This window comes from Lepisma saccharinum, chromosome 5, assembly GCF_977018435.1.
Source record: "Lepisma saccharinum chromosome 5, izLepSacc3.1, whole genome shotgun sequence".
Lineage (NCBI taxonomy): Eukaryota > Metazoa > Arthropoda > Insecta > Zygentoma > Lepismatidae > Lepisma > Lepisma saccharinum.
In genome coordinates, this window is record NC_139233.1 from 50,127,263 (window position 1) to 50,144,939 (window position 17,677).

The 17,677-nt window shown below is 42.3% G+C and overlaps 1 protein-coding gene across 1 annotated transcript in view; it reads right to left on the reverse strand.

Moving 5' to 3' along the window:
• The window catches only part of LOC145988360 (uncharacterized), a 320,576-nt gene extending 318,154 nt beyond the window's left edge, over window positions 1–2,422 (reverse strand). Inside the window, exon 1 of the mRNA XM_083123235.1 lies at window positions 2,191–2,422. The gene's annotated coding sequence lies outside the window, so the exon portion shown is untranslated. The remainder of the gene's footprint in view (window positions 1–2,190) is intronic.
• Window positions 2,423–17,677: the final 15,255 nt, after the last annotated feature.

Sequence of the window (17,677 nt, forward strand, 5' to 3'; positions counted from 1 at the left end):
TTATTTGCGCCATCAGAGTGTCCCTTCTAGTGTTGGGTGATGTATCGTCCAGAGGATATATCGCGATATTGAAAAAAATATCGTCCAGGCGATATCAACTAGACGATATATCGTCACGATATTTTGGCGATATATATCGTGCTGGCGATACATCGTCAGAATATTTGGCGATTTATGTCATGTGGACGATATATCGTCACGATATTTGGCGGTATAATGTCACGACATTTTAGCGATATATATCGTGTCAGCGATATATCGTCACGATATTTGACGATATATATCGTGGAGACGATATATCGCCGATATCACGATACGAATAAAAATCGTATCGTCTGTTACGATATTTTCTTGACGATATATCGCTATATGAAATTTCCGATATCGTTCATTCCTAGGCCTTTCGCATGGGCCGATTAATGGTGGAGGAGTAATAATTTGTCAGTAATGTAAGACAATAGCATTTTACATGATAGTTCCCGCCAGCTAAGAAACAAAACTTCGATCCACTTGCATGAAATGTTAATCAGGTGATTACTCACACTGAATGTGGAGGCTCCTTCAAGATCTAGAGGCCGGATCAGACGCGGAGACCGCCTTTATGGCAGAGGCCCGTTCTTGCCGTGTTTACCTATGAAGAAACCCTCTTTTTGGGTAACAACTAGCAACCTTAGAATCCCTCCTTCCTGAAGCGGCCAGCAGGAAAACAGGATTTTGTCAAAATAACCGTTCTGCCCTGTGAATGGGGTCCGAAGTATAAGTGCCATAACTTTAGATATATTTCTATCTGCCAATTGTCTTACAGGGGTGTGTGTTATAGCGTGTGACAATCTCACACATTCTAGGAACAGCATTGGTTGTCTTTATCCAGCATTGCAAAGTGTTGCTTGGTGCCTTACAAAGATCCTTCACCCCAGGACCTACGCTCATGGCGATCACCTCGTGCAATGGGGCTATTCCACGCGTCTACAACCGCACGGGGAAGGAAATTATTAGATTACAGTAGGTTTAACAACATGTAGTCTCTCCACACGAAAGTAAGCGATGACAGCCGAACATGATGAGAACCGATCACTGCTTCGTCGCTCTCCAGCTGTCAGTTCAAAAGTAGCCGGATTTACCACATGTTACAGGCCTTGCGGGGGAGTTATTAGTTTCACCATTTATCTTCATCGTCGTGACCAACATAGGAAAAAGCAACGAAAAATAGCAAAAAATCATATTTTCAAGTCCTCTTTATACTCAGATAGGCTACTCGGGACTGAATCACAGTATAACTGGAATCCGATCTACTTTGCAATACAAATTTTTATAAGGTATTTGTTTATTAAGGCCACTTTTATGACTTTATGGACAAATCGCGACGATGAGAATGAATAATGATTCGATAAAATCGATAAAGTGACCCTCAGAAGAAACAAACCTAGGCCAGGACTTGAACCAGCAACCTACGATGGCGAGATACGAGCTGGCTGCTCAGGCTGAATGTGTTATAGGGGTGCCTCCGTCCAAGGTTGAGGAGCGGCAATGCACACTTTCCCCCCCTACCGTGGCTGCGCCACTTCATCCCCTTTCCCCGTAGTTGCTTTGAACTTTAATCAGCTTGAAAATACTTGATTTTTTTTAAGGTATAATATATTTTAATAACGGCGATAAGATTCCTCTACACTAAATTTCTAGTTGAAAGTATAATAATAGGGATATGTACCTCTAGAAGGGGGGCAAGGATGGCCATACCTCCCCCTTTAGAAAACGAATGTCAATATCCTATATATTTCACACGTATAATTTGATTTAGTCATAGTAATTTACATTAATGCGATAATTTCAAATTCAAGTGGTGTTTTTTTGATGCGTCAACACTACTATTGGGGTAATACTATACCCATGGAAAATTACCCTGCTTGTCCCTCCGTGGAAAAATCTTCGGCCGTCCATGATTAGGGGGAGCAATTGCCCCTCCCCCCGTGCGCACGCCTATGAACGTAATGTATTTCAAATATTTAGCAAATTTGCAATGTCTCACTACGTTAGAGACATTGATTTTGATGGCTCTAATCAAATTTAACTCTGTGTTTTAGTATTTGCAATGAAAAAAGTTCATACAAATACTGACAAACATTACTGTACACAGTGAAATTGTATAATAATTGACCTACTAATGAAAATAATAGAAAGACACGTACTTACCAAATTAACCATGTAAACTGTAAAGACTTCATGACATCGACGTAGATGTGTTCCACATGTGAGCTCGAGACATTGAATCGACAAGTGTCAGCATATCTTCACTCAATTAAAATCCAAGCATGAAGCACAATTCTTAACACACTGGCCACACTATTTAGTCCGTTTATGGTTATCTCGACAAGATTACCGTGATAAGAAGCACATTTGCAACCCTTGTGACGGAGACCGTTGTATGTACAGACGGGATCAAATGAAATGTACTTCCCTTTTCCTACCAACTCAGAAGCGAGTTGGAAACTCTTCATTGCTCCTGTATAGATAAGAAAGTGGGGGAGGGCAATAGCAGACAAGGCCAGCACGCAAACTTGTTTCCAGCAAGCTTTCTGTTGCAGTCTTGGCAGTTTATGGAAGGATTTTGTGTTCCTACCCCCCCCTCTCTCTCTCCTTGTGTTTGTGTGTGCGCGCGCCAACACCTGTTTCATTTTAAGTTTGACGTATTTTATTGCATTGACTAATTTCTGTTGTGACTGGGTATGAACCAGGTTAGCAATGGAGACATAATGAAGGATCAAAAATACAAAAATTCATGGCATGAGTAGTTAGTAGTAGTAAAGGTAAGGCAAAGTTCGTCGTCCGTATAGGACCGTGCCATGAAAGCACATTTAGGGGATGTGGCAGTAGGGCGCCGCATATTCTCGAGTTCGGCCATTTTGGAGGTCAATGATCAGCATCACGCTCCAGCCGTTTTTACTCCCCAGGGATGTAGTTGAAACGAGAAAATAAAAATGTTTTACATTTCGCGTATGTGACAGTATTCTTTGGATATTGTCTTGGAAGTGTCTGTTAACATCCTAACCCGCAATTTTGTTTAAGGGTAAAACTGGCTGAAGGCCGCGAGTATTCCTGAGAAGTAATGAGCATATCACATAATGCGCAATAGTTTGGCTCGCGTTTTTCGAAAAATAATAATAATAATAAAAAAAACAAAATATACAAATCAATTCTACGAATGCTTACGTCATTGTGACCATGGAGTGCATTTTGCACACTAACGAGGATCTGGCGTCTAGATATAAGGTCAGTATAATGTTCTGTGGAGTTTGGACTGTGTCCTATCCATCTACGTTTGTAGTTGTCCTTTCACAACTTTCATCTTAACACACCTTTCATTATCCAAAAGTGGAAGAAAAGCGAAATAAAATAAATAAATAAATCGGTTATTGTGTCCCTGCGTTTTTTCAATTTATCACCATGACCGAAAATTAATGTTTCGCTGATGTAATGCATCACTATAATCATGTGAATTATTTTCCGTCATCATCGTGTGCTTAATCATTCCTTAAAGCATAGACTCTAACGCTGTTGTCCTTAGTGTAATTGATCTTATTGTGTGGAAGTTTTGATGTAAGCAAAAGAATGGTTAAGAATAAACCTCAATTGATTGTTCGAAATTTAAAATATAATAATTCCGAGGTGACGCATATTAACTGTTCTTAGTTCGATGTCAAAGATCGATTTTTCCTATACATTAAAAAGGATTCCGGCCTCCGTGGTAGAGTGGTTAGCACAGCTTGCTTAATGACCGGCCTTGGCATTGTGTTCATTCGGTGTCTCATTGTGAGTGTCGCTTCATTAATTTCATCATTTCATCTACCATCCTCATCGTCGCCTTTAGCCAAAAGTGGCACCAGAAGCGAATTAAAATAAAGCAAATGAATCAATCAATAGAACATAGGGTCTCCGGTTTCATAGAGCAGTATACAAAGCACTCGGTCATGAAGGCCCTCAAAATTGAAATAATAATTGCAACAGAAAACCTGATATTAGAGTATTTTAAGAGTTTAGGCATATTAAAAATTCACGTCAACCAACAACAATTTCACCTGTATTGTGTGATATATGGTTCTGCCCTAACAATTGATTGATTGATTTGCTTTAATTTCACTTCGCTTTTTGTGCTACTTTTGGCTAATTTGCGAAGATGGGGAAGTGATGATATAATGAAATTGATGAATGGACACTCAGATATATCCATGCTCAGGCCGGGATTCAAACCCGGGACACCTGGTCTTGTGTATTGGACCAGTGGCCATCCACCGTCGTGAGGAAATTGGGGAGCTACAAATGAGTAGCGTGACGCGGTCACGGAAACCTACAACGACTGAAGGCTTGTCTTGCTGACCACACGTCACCCCATAATTCCAACCTCGGCAGGTGGAAGTAAGGTCGGCAGTCGGTAGGTAGGACCTGGTCCTCACGGACTGTTGCGCCACGGGTTGTTTTTATTATTACAATCTTCAAATAAAGCTTTATCGTTATATATTACCGTATTTCATCGCATAATCGTCGCACCCTGTTTTTCAATCCAAAAAAGAGAGAGAGAGAGAGAGAGAGAGAGAGAGAGAGAGAGAGAGAGAGAGAGAGAGGCGGGGGGGGGGGGTGGTAGGAACACAAAATCCTTCCACAAACTGCCAAGACTCCAACAGAAAGCTTGCTGGAAACAAGTTTGCGTGCTGGCCTTGTCTGCTACTGCCCTCCCCCACTTTCTTATCTATACAGGAGCAATGAAGAGTTTCCAACTCGCTTCTGAGTTGGTAGGAAAAGGGAAGTACATTTCATTTGATCCCGTCTGTACGTAACCCAACGCTGCATTCGTGGCTCATCATTGCTTAAACTGGATACTACTATCACGTTACTAACGATTTAACTTCTTGCCCTTGCACAAAGCCTTTTCGAGGTATTTAAACCAAGGATAACCAAGAGATTCTTCTTCTTTTAGATCTATTCTCCTCTCTCCTTGATATTTTTCTTCTGGGTTGTTGCGCCATGGAGAAGACACGGGAATGTTTCGTTTTGACTGTTCTTGGTTTGCACGTGTGTCTGCTCTGAGCATAAAATTACAATACCCCCTCCTTGTCCCCTGAAATATATTCGCATTCTTATTCCTTAGAAAATATGTTTCACTGACAATTAAAATATTGTTTAAAAATTTAAAATATAAAAAACACCGATTTGTCTCTTTTGGAAAAAAAAACACAAATTTTGCCAACCCTGATACTGAATTGTTAATAAGGCTTTGTTTCTGTAACGGATTCCAGTTTATTCTGATAGAGGAAATTGTGTTTTTTACTCACTCAGTTCATTATATCTCGTTTTACTGTCAAAAAGTCATACCCTACAATTTGTATACGTAATTTTTGTTCACATGACTGGCGAATTCAGACTAACTTCCTCCTGTGTACAATATGTGACTAATGATCATTACTGCCCACCTACCCCGCTTCCCTCCTATGCAGTTTTTAATGTAATGGAGCACACAAAAAAGTCAAAGTTAAATGGTGATTAGTTCCGATATCGGTTCACACGACTGCAAGGTGACAACGTCATCCCTTTCCTGTTTCCTCTGTAGGTCAGTGTTGCCAATCATATATGAGCATTGTCCCTAGTAAAGTAAAAATAAAACTAAACTCTGTGGTTGAGTGCCAAGTGTTTTGTGCGTCTGTGAATGAGCAACGATAGTCTCCGTCTATGCGTAGACATTGTAGTCTATGTAAACAACATGGCGACTGGTGCAGATTTCATAATAGACTACTTCTTGTCTCTAAAATCACATGAAAGTATTTTATACAGCATGTTTGTCTCTTATTTCACAAATCCAAGTTCGTTTTCCTTAGGAATGAGTTCACTATGATTATAATTTTGATTCTTGGATCCGCAAGGCTGGAGGTGGAAGTTAGTAGTGATAGTTTTAATTTGATTAAGTATTTATAAACGTTTCTCGTTCTTGTTTGCATCTTGGACATTGAAAAAAATCTCTATCTTCTTGGGATGCTCCAGAAGAACACTTACGTGATTTAACGATTTCTAATAAATATGTACGTAATAATTTGTTGTTTTATGTTCTTATCGTATTTGCAAGCTTATGTTTTTTAAGGAAAAATATAAGAAAGGAACAGTTTTAACACCGTTTCTGTCATTTTTGGCTAATCGCGACCATTAGGATGATGAAATTGACGAGGGAACACTCGTGAAGAACACCCATGATCACGCCAGGACTAGAACCTGGCAATATTGATAGATCGACCGCCGTGGCGGAAGAATTACCACAACGCTCTACGACACCAGGGGTCTCGGGCTCGAATCCTTCATCAATTTCATCACTCATCCTCATCTTCGCGATGAGCCGAAATTACCAGAAAAGCGAAGAAAAATAAATCAAATCAATCAATCAATCTAGCAAAATGGAAGTTAAACCACTTAACACTGATCGTGTTCTTAAGATATCTGTATTTGTTTTCTGGGGGAATTTATGTATTTTGTACCATACATTGATAAAATAAACAAAATAAAATAGCATTGTCTTGTGTTTAATTTGTTATAGACGGATGTGTGTACATTGTGATGTATAAATATTACCAGACAATTTGCACATTGCTATTTCAATTCGTATCTCTCGTCCCGTGTACTTTTAAAGGGTAGAATTGTACAGTGGGATGCACAAGTACTGCCCAGCAAACCTATTCATAATTATTTCCATTAAATATTCTCTTGCATCCTACGTGTTTTTATGGTATGGATTTTTACGTACACTGGTACAGAGGATGTCTTTAGCCTGTTTGGTGCACTATTTCCATTCTTGAAACTCTCATTGGGTAAAACCAGGACCGCTGTGAGACGCGTGCGAGCGCACAGGGCCTCAAGATTCTTAAATATAATGTTATTGAATAGCTTATTCATTCATTTCTTGCGGATGTACAGTGGTATTCATGAGTATTACCGTGTAAATTGTCCATCACCATGTTCGTGCACTTTATTTGACCCAATGAGTGCTTCAAGAATTAAATGAAAACTCAAAACAAGCTGTTGACAACTTCTGCACCAACGTACATAAAAATCAATCGCTTAAAAACACATAGGATGTACGAAAAAACTATTGAAAATAGTCAAGGACAATTTGCACGGTAATACATACATACGATTACATTTTATATATGGACACAAAACATGCCCCACAGAAGATTATACTAGCTGCGAGTCTAGAAGCTAGAGCAGTGTTAGTCTGCAAGAGTAGACCAGGGTCCAGGGGGTATTACGTGGAAGAGAAGTTGGTATTTGGATGACTCTAGAAAGGATCACCCATGATACCATTAACACCAGTGGCGTGCCCAGGAGGGGGTTACGTATACTTTCTTTTAGTAGTCAGCCCTCACTTTGCCATCTTTTCGTGCCTTTGATGTTATTTTTTTTTTTAGGAATGCTGGGTCAAACGAGAGTTATAACCCCCACCTTTGGGCACGCCACTGTCTAACACAGAAGGCGTTCAAACTTCTTTAGTATCTATCATGCCAGTTCTCTACTCTACTCTACCGTATATTTTTGTTCATTTGCATTACATCCTCCTAATATGTTATCAACATATATCCTATTATATCCTGAACACATTATATTGAATTTTCCATCGTTCCTTTTACGTACAATATTTAATTCTGGTAGTTCAAACGTTCATTCGACCAGGACAATCAGCGCCATCTTTCGAACAAGCGTTTATTTTACAAGGTATTTGGAGTTTGAGTTGTTGTTTTAAGTCCACTTTATGCACAGGTAGACTAATCGAGACTGGGCCTACAGTTGAAAGTGGGATCCGAACCACTGTGCAATGTGCCTCCAACAAGGTATTTGGACTGAGGGGAGAAAGTTTTCTGTATTTTACGGACTATTTTCAGCACAACGACATGGTAATTTTTCTCTCAACATTTAAAAAAAGACTACGTTTTGACCCCTCCCCGGAATACCCCTTGAAAACTGTGATGCCTAAGCGTAGGGGAATTTATCTACGGTTTGCAACACCGATTTAGGTCAATTATGCTTATGTAGGGAACACCGGCGAGCAGGATTTTTCGGCAGGACACGTGTGTCGAGGGGGATCTTGGGAAAACAGCTGAATTCCGCAAGGCGGAAGTGGGTTCCGGATGCATCTGTCCCCCTAGATGAAGAGTGCCATTGACATGGCTAAGATCTTTGCTGTTGACCTGCTGAGGGATCTAAGAGTACTTCCTGCCTACCGTAAAGCGACATGATATGCGAAAATTTTATATTGCCAAGGTGTGCAGGTATAGTGCGATGCATACTTTTGCTCGGTAAATTGTCCATGACTATTTGCATCAATTTTTCTTTTGCATCCATGGGCGTCGGAAGAGGGGTTCGAACCGGTCCGTCGACCCTCTGGATGGTTGATTTGATTTTGAAACCATGGTTCATTTACAAAAAATCATAAAGCTTGTTATTTTTATTGTTAACAACAGAAATAAAAGTTCAATTAGTTGGTATTCCAACAGGATACGAAATAAAAATGCTTAAATCGAAAATATGGAGTATAAAATACAGGAACCAGTTTGTTTTCATATTCTACTATGTAATGCAAAGAATAAATTGAAACTTTAAGTTTTATTTAACTGATTCCCCCCTTACTTTTAAAGCTTTTTTCTTTACCGAGGTGTGTAAAAGTTAATAACAAAATGGAATAATTATGTGTTTCGCCGACCTCCATGGCGAAGTGGTTAGCACATCGCGCTACGACGTCAAGGGTCCCGGGTTTGAATCCCGGCCTGGCATGGGTGTTTTTTGTGTCTCAATCAATTTCACCATATCATCACTCATCCTCATCTTCGCGATTAGCCAAAAGTGGCATAAAAGCGAAGTAAAATAAACCAAATCAATAACTATACGTTTCAGTACAACTTATATCTGTATAGCTGCATAAAATGTTTAAAAAAATAAGAAGAAACAGTTGTGCCGGGTATTCACTCATCTGGTGGATCGAGCAGAAAAGTTTCCCAAAGGATAAAATAGTTATTATTTTTATAACAATAATCATAAGCATGATAATAATAATTATTATTTCTACTATTCAAGTTTTATCAATAGCCTGACCTCCCCCCTACAAAAATTTCTGGCAGCGTCCATGTTTACATCCTACGTGTTTTTGAAGGATAGATTGGAGATGCTTGGTAGAATTGAGGATAGGTGCATTATATGCTTACAAAAATTATCCTAGTTGGGAGGATGCTTTACACAAATTTCTCCCACCCGAGGTCGAACCCTGAGCATACATACGTACGTACAGGGTCAACGAAGTTACAACCTAAGTGACAATGAAGTTCGACCAGTCACAAATATAGGAGTGCGTTGTGAAAGAAGAACACATGCATATGCTGAACATATTTTATTCAGCAGGCTACATGGAACAAAGGAAAACATAAATTTCCGCTGCAACGCAGCAATGTATTTTGTCCACACAAAATAAAACATTTTCGTCCATCTACACGTGACATTGAAGTTCGACCACTGTTAGAGGGGATCCTGTTTACCATGGTGTGACGCCGCCCCGTCGGCGAATAACTGTGGCAATGCGTCGGGGCATGCTGCGGACGAGTCGTTCAAGGTATTCCACATCGATGCGGTGCCATTCCTCCTGCAGGCAGGCGATAAGAGCAGCCACTGTCGTGGGTCCCCTCTGTTGCACACGTCGCTTAAGAACACGCCACGCATTCTCAATGGGCGAGAGGTCGGGACTCGATGGTGGCCATGACAGAGTTCGCACGTGATGGCGAGTCAACCATTCTCTTGTCAGCCGCGCTGTATGAGGCCTGGCATTGTCGTGTTGAAAGATGAGACGCCGCCTGTGGAACAGGTGCCTTCGCACTGTGGGAAGATGCCGCTCCAGTATGTGTGTATAGGCGTGTGCATTCACAATGCCCTCACGGACGTGTAGTGGGCCAACCCCAGATGCCGTCATGCATCCCCATACCATCACTGACGCAGGTTTCTGTACCCGACGTGCATAACATTTTGCTTCATTCTGTTCCTCCTTCCGACAAATGACTGTTTTCCGTATTTTCCCGTACACAACATTGAAAATGGATTCGTCCGTCCACAAAACCCTGTTCCACTGCCGAAATGTCCATCCCCGGTACATTCGTGCCCACCGTAGTCGATTGCCTTTGTTCAACATGGAAAGGAAGGGTTTACGTTTCGCCTTGTACACTCGGTAAGCGCATCGCTGTAGGTAACGGCGAATGGTTCTGGTTGACACTTCAATGTGAAAGCGTTCTCGAGTCCACGGTCGTAATTCGGCCACAGATACATGATTGTTGGTCTGGATATAGCGCCTAAATATCCGTAGGTGATCCGCACGCTCAGCAGGCGTTTTCGACCGGGGGCCTTACCTGGCTCTGTAGTACCCGTATTTTGGTGGTGTTTGATGATGCAGTGGACGGTTGACTTGGGTAAGTTCAGTTGGCGCCCTATTTCCCGTTCACTGAGTCCATCCCGTTGCAACTCCACCACTCTTCTTCTCACGGTGTTGTCAATAGGTTTGACCCTGGCCATGGTGACGATGCACTGCGATACCTCGTTTTTTTTTTTTTTTTTTTTTTTTTTTTTTAATATGACCGTTTGAATTCGGTCAGGACATCGGCATAATGAGACATGCATCTTGAATTACATTTATCATTTACAGGCATCGCAATTTTATTTATTTACAACATTGTGGGGTTACATAATTTATTTCGGGGACCACTCTGCAACTGTCGCTAGAGGGTATATGGCATATGTTCCCAACCCAAAAGAATAGGAGACGACACAATACAATACAACAAAACACATAGTACCCTACGGTACAAGCGTGTCGACGAGATGACTAATCACTCGCCGGCGCGTCGAACGGTCCGGAGCTTCCCGGATTTCTTGGAGTCCCTTAAGAAGCTGAATAAGGCCTGAAAGGACGTCGGACTTCGCTAGTTGATTGAGAAGATTCAGCAGAGACGCGTGATCCACAGTCTGAGGCTCGGCTTGGCTTGGCGTCGGTCGAGGTGCTGGTGTGCGATTGGCTCTTCGCTGCGGTGCTGGCCGATGTACTGGCCGCTGATTGGTCGGACTAGTGGCTGTTCGAGGACGGTAGTCCCGAGCTGGTGTCGTCACCGGGACGTCCTGTCGAATTGGCCGTGGCGTGATCTGGCGTTTGGGGTCCGATGGGGCCCGTCTTTCGTTCTTAATTTTCTTAAATAGGGAGCAACCCCTATAACTGGCATAATGATCAAGGCCGCAATTCGCGCATCTTGGAGGGATCTCTGGGGCCTTATTTGGGCAGTCTGCAAACTTATGCGGCCCCGCACACTTGACGCAACGGGGAATGGCATAGCAGTGCCGCTGGCCGTGCCCGATCCGTTGGCACGCGTGGCATTGCAAAATAAGTGTGGAGTGGTATTTTCCACCCCTATCGTATATGGTCCTATTCGGTCAATCTTGAAGATCTCATGTGACTTCGGGATATTTGGCATGACGAGCATTATTAATGGTAATGATCGTCGAGACGAAATGGGACTGGAAGGATCTTGTTCCTCGTCAGTGTTGAGCTGGGAGCGGCGAAGGGGGCCCTTAAGGCGGCTGGCACTGTGGACCTGGATTCCATAGCGCTTGGTCACTGAGAAAGCGACGTCCGCGGGATCGACATCCACGGGGATGTGTCTAACGATGACTTTTAGTTTCGCCGCGGCAGAAGAGCCGTATGCGAATCCGATATTTTTGCTTTTTAGGAGATCACATACTGTAGTGAAGTCCTTAGCATCTAGCGTTGTTACCCTGCAACATCCGCGAGTGTAGATGAAACGAGCTCGTTGTTGAACAGCAGCGGAAATTCGGTAGGATATGTCCTTCCCAGTCGTATTAAAGATGGATATGCAGGGAGGCCTGCGTGTCGAAGTTGAAGCTGAGGAAACTGGCGGGTTACCTCGCGTCGATATGCTGGGCTGCGACCCGGAGTGTTGGTCGCTGTCATATTCGCTATCTGTAGAGGCCTCATCATCTACTGCTGCTTCTTCTGGTCCTTTCTTACGGGGTCTCTTCTTTTGGTTCCCCCTATCCATGCTCCGGGGAAAACCAAGTGCGAACGTGTCCGCTCTCTACCTCTGCTGGGCTGTAAGGCCGAGGTACTACGCCCTCGGACCTGTCATTTCTGCAGTGCACGTACGTGGATTCGAAAGATGAGAATGAAGGATACCTCGGTGCACAGCACGCGCTTATATACGGCGGACTCCCTTATCGTGTCCGTGACGTCATGCTTCCGTCGAATGCGCCACTATCTGGAATTTTCCGTATTTTCCTACTCACACGCCTCCTCTTACACACATGCGTCACTTCTGCGGGTCACCCATTCCACCGCCTATGCCTCTGTGCATTTAATCACGTATTCCTTTCTGGTCGAACTTTATTGTCACCAAGGTTGTAGAAGTAAGTTGTGTTTTATCCAGCGTATATTGATACCCTTATAAGTTGAATTGCATCTTCTGCCAGTATGCTGTATAAAGACACAAACTGCCGGACAAAGGGTGTCCAGGCGAATTAAAACGTCCACGTATTTTTCTAAATGAAAATGCATACTCTAAATAAAAAAAAAAAATAATAGCTAATAAAAAAAGATTGCTGTACACTACAGAATATCCTGAAGATACTCTCTCAAGGTATCGACCAGATTAGTTGCGGATAGGTTTCAAAGCTTTCGATCACTTATCTTCAGAGATTGGTAGGTCAACTAACGGTCTAGCCTGGGCATTGTTATTCATTTTGAGTTTGACTTATTATTACTCATCTTCATTGCCAAAAGTTGCAAAAAAGCAAGTAGAGAAAAATACTTTAAATTGATTAAATTCATCCTCAGCGTTGCTATAAGCCAAGCCAAGTGACAGAAAAACAACATAAAATGGGAGAAAAGTACAAGCACCAATAAGTGACCGTGTCTGAGTGAGAGTGAGCGTCAGAACAGTCAGCCTCCAACCCCCACTCCCCAGAAAACAACAAAAACTTGCTAAATAAATGCCATTTCAGCTCAAATATTCATTCTTGTATATGTAGGCGACTGCCCCCTAGAAAATATTCATCACCTCTGCACCCTCACACATTTTTCTCTGGTGCTGTAACTGGCACTGATCTTTAAATATACTCTATAAATATAAAAGTGACTGAGTGATGTGCTACGAACCATTCCAGGTTCGAATGCTGGTCAGGCATAAATATGTCGTTTGTCCTGTCACCATATAATCAATTCATATTCATTCTAATTGTCGCGATTAACCAACGAGGTAGAAAGCGAGGAAGAATAACAAACTAAATGTATAATTGTAAATCCGCATGTTCTAACGTACCCCATGGGCGGATATTCCGTGGAATGAGTCATTCCCTTATAAAGTAGAACACATGCTAATTTATTAAATGTGTTTTTGTTGTCAATTTACTTATACAGTTTCATTCAAACCATTCTATCACATATCTTCTTCTAGGGTAGTAAAAATCACGAGAGGTTTCTCCTCGTCTGTACGAGGTCGCTCACCCTCGTCATATTTCGTGACACTTCGGGGGAAAAAGAGCCCTCGGCCTTCTTCGTAGATCTTCGGCATAGGGAACGCATGACCGCGACTCATTCCAGCCTAACAGTTTCTTGCGAGTTAAATGTACCTAAAAAATATTTATATTGTAATATTTTCCATTCAGCTACAGCGAATTTGTGCTGTGTGTTGTCCCAGTGAATTTCATGTGCGCTATTTCTGGAATCTGTATGAAAAACGTTTAAAAATCACACTTTAACAGTTGACCAAATCAATGCGCTTCAACGGACTCGAAGGGATTCCGCGTCTTGCGGTAGCCAGCTGATGGTGCTGGAAAAAGCGTAGGTGCGTGCTGGAAACACTCTTCGTCCAGGGCCTGACATCGAGAAGTTTTGAAAGTCTGATTTAAACTCTACCTAGTGTAATAAAGAAAACAACGTGTTAATTTTAATCCAGACCAATGTGTAATAATAGTTTGGTTGCAGAAGAGCATTAAAACTACTGTTGGCTTTGCGTCCTATTTTCAAATGCTTTTTTCTTTGAAGTCCACTTTATAAGGTGCGTTGCAAAATGATAAGAATGAATCAAAAAGTAAGTGTGACACGTGTACTAAGTTACAGGTACAGGCACACAGCACATTACAATGCTCACATAATGTACAGAAAGAGAAAGCGTGTTGACCAGAAGTCATGTGCAGGCAAGGAGAAGGTACAAAGCAACGAACCTTAAAAATGACCATGTTTACTGTTGCAAAATGATAAGAACGGCATCCGAGACCTGGCTTAATAGTCAATACACGAACCATGGCAGTACACTATTTTGAAGACCCGATCACACATGCTGTCCACCAGCGTTTTCAATAGATTAGCATCAAGGGCATCCCATGCAACAACGATAGCATTCCTCAGGTCATGAACGTTGTTGTACTGGGTTCCATTGGCATACTCTGAACGGCACAGAAGACCCCACAGGTTTTCCATGGGGTTAATGTCAGGGGAAATCGCAGGCCAATCGATGACATGCACATTCCTGATAGTGCACTCAGCAGTGTGTATAGCCGCGTTGTCTTGCTGAAAACGCCACTGATCGCCACCAATGCCATTGGTAAATGGCAATAGATTGTCCGTCAGGACGTTTTGGTATCCGAGCGCATTCATACGGCCTGTGGGAAAGGCGAGATACATTTTCCCATGATAACCAAACCCACCCCACACCATTACAGACTGTCCTCCTTGTTTTCTCTTGGAGAAGATCTTTTCCTCTTTGCGGAGATCATGCCAATAGTTTCTCTAGCCATCGTGACCATCCAAATCGAATTTCTTTTCATCACTGAAAATTACCCGCCGCCATTCCTCCTTCCACGCCATGTGCATCTTGGCCCAGGACACGCGACGCTCCTTGTTTTGTGCTGTGAGTCGTGGCTGTCGTTTGGTCTTGCGATATCGGAGACGATTGCTGCGTTTCACAGCCCGTGATAGCGTTGATTGATGCACGAGCCAACTGTCTGAGGGATGTTTCACCAGCAGCCAGCTTCCTCAGGACGTCACGTTCCTGTCGGGGCGTCAATTTCTGAGATCTTCCCGGTGCTTTCATCATTCTATACTTGTCACCAAGTTTTAGGAAATTGTTCACCACACAGGCGATGCGAAAAATTCGGCGTGCAATCTCATTCCAAGATACTCCCTCTTCTTTATATGCCAATATCTGACCCCTTTCACGTTCCGACAATCCTGCTCGACGGCCCATTCTGCACCTTCATGAATGCTGTCGTACTCCGCAACAGGGCATAAATACCTTGCGTTCTGCACGCTAGCTGCAACAGCACCCTCTATAGCCACTGGCAACGACATCTACTGGGGTAACAGCACTCCGTTCTTATCATTTTGCAACGCTCTTTTCATTTCGACCTTGCCTGCTGTTACACATACACGTCTCCCTGAAGAGTACCACGTTTCTCATAACATGCTTTCCTCTCTTTGTCAGTTTGCATCACTTTCGTTTCCTGTGTCCTTTTCGTTCCAACGATATGTTCAAATTCCATACCGTTCTTATCATTTTGCAACGCACCTTACATAGATAGGCTAATCGGACTTACAGTTGAAAGTGGGAACCGAATCACTGTCTCTCTACACCGGGTATCGAACTCGAGACCCCTTCATTACAAGGTGACGGTGTTACCACTATGCCATCTGAGGGGGCCTATCTTCAAATGAAGAGTGTGAATAGACTTGCAAGAAGGTCAACAGCAGAAACTGGAGATCAGAACTAATGGATATGAAGAACGCGAGAAACGTTTTTTCTGAAGATGGTTTCGGTCCATTGAAATTAAGTTAATGGTCAACATTTTGTCTTCCCTCGCCTCAGAAGAGCAATAAGTGTCGCTAATTCCTTTGATATCTGGAAGGGAGTACAATAACTTTTGTTTTATTTTAAGAAACCCGCTTCGTCATCTTCCGTTTTCTTTCAAGTTACGTGTGTTAATTGTTCTCAACAATTCGTCTAGTGCTAGTGTCATTTTCAGCACTTCGCCGAATTAACAGTTACCGCAGAAATACCAAAGGCCAGCAACTGAGAAGCTGAAAACTGAAATTAAAATGAAGATGGATTCTACAATCTAGTGATAGAAGAATTCATAAAGAACATTTAATAATCATAATAATGCTTGTTTCAATTTATTACGGCATTTGCTTCTTCCCTTCCTGTAAAGTTCACGGACCGCCCCTGACGTACCCCATAATTATTTTAAAATGTGTGAATAAAATAATATGGTGAAATTTAGAATGTAATTCCAGAAACATGATTGGAGAAAGGTTGCGAGATTCAAGATAAAGACAATGAAGGACATGCAGGGAGGGGATGCTTATACAAATTTTCCTTGAGCACAGTTTCTACTAATTTCTAACAGCAGCCTGATGCCCCTTACAAAAATTTCTGGTCAGGCCCATGGCCATAATTAATGGGTCAAATTTTCAGCACTTCACTGCTCCACCCACGCTTAGAGCTCTGTGATTTCTCCTGAATTTGGCTTGCCCATTCAGATATTTAAGTTTATATCATCAAAAATTCTACTCACCGGCAACTTCTAACCATATGCTAAAGTGTCGAGAAGTATTGTGAACATTCAAGGATAAATGTTAATATGTCGAAGCCATCCATCAATGCAGTTTCTAGTCGGCATGGAGTCGAGGCTTTGAGAGCTGCCTAGAAGGAATTGCCCAGCAACAAACAGTCCCCAATAGCATGAACAGTGACCCCATTATACCCTTGCAAGATCTCTGCCCTTCCTTCCAAAAACTCAAGGGAGAGATTGGTGGCGCATTCAAAGCTGTGAAGTCAGACTTGTAGATTTTGAAGAAGGAAACCGTAGAAAATGCAGTCTCAATCGACGACCTTGAAATGAGCTCTGACAGGAACTGCCTTCTCCTGCATGGCATTTAAGAAAAATCCAACGAAAATACAGACTCCCTGGTTCTCGACATTCTCCGCAAGAATCTAGAGATCTCACTGCATTGGCCCTCGACTACTGCACCAGGGATGCAGTTTGAAGGTGGAAGAAATTCCTGAAAGGGATGAATTTGCTGATCACTGAATCCATAACATCCGTGCGACAAGTGCTGGAGTGGACAAAAGACCACCACAGTCAGCGGAACATTTGGACCAAAGATGATCAGAGAATTATCATTCTTTTACCAACTGGCCGAAAAGTGTCCATCACTACACTGAAGGAACTTGACAAAGTAAAATGAACATGGGAGGAAGCTCAAGTGAAATAAATATCCATGAGAGTATGCCTGAAAAATACACCATTTGGATGACAATTTGGTTTGAGGCTCAAATATTTGTCAGGAATTTGGATATGGTTCTCAAATGGGAGTCAGTGGCACTTCGGAAAGAAGACCTGGTGCTCAAGCAAGACACTGCATCCACTCACAAGGCACAACTTGTTCAAGACCAGTGTTAACTAACTTCCGGACTTAAATCCTCAATCAAATGTTGCAGTGAAGGCTACCTTCGTCAATGTCTGGAAGATTGACTACAAGAAAGTTCTGCATGCAATGGTAGATGCTTTCCTCAGAAGATTCTGTTTTATACCAACAGCACTTGATGTG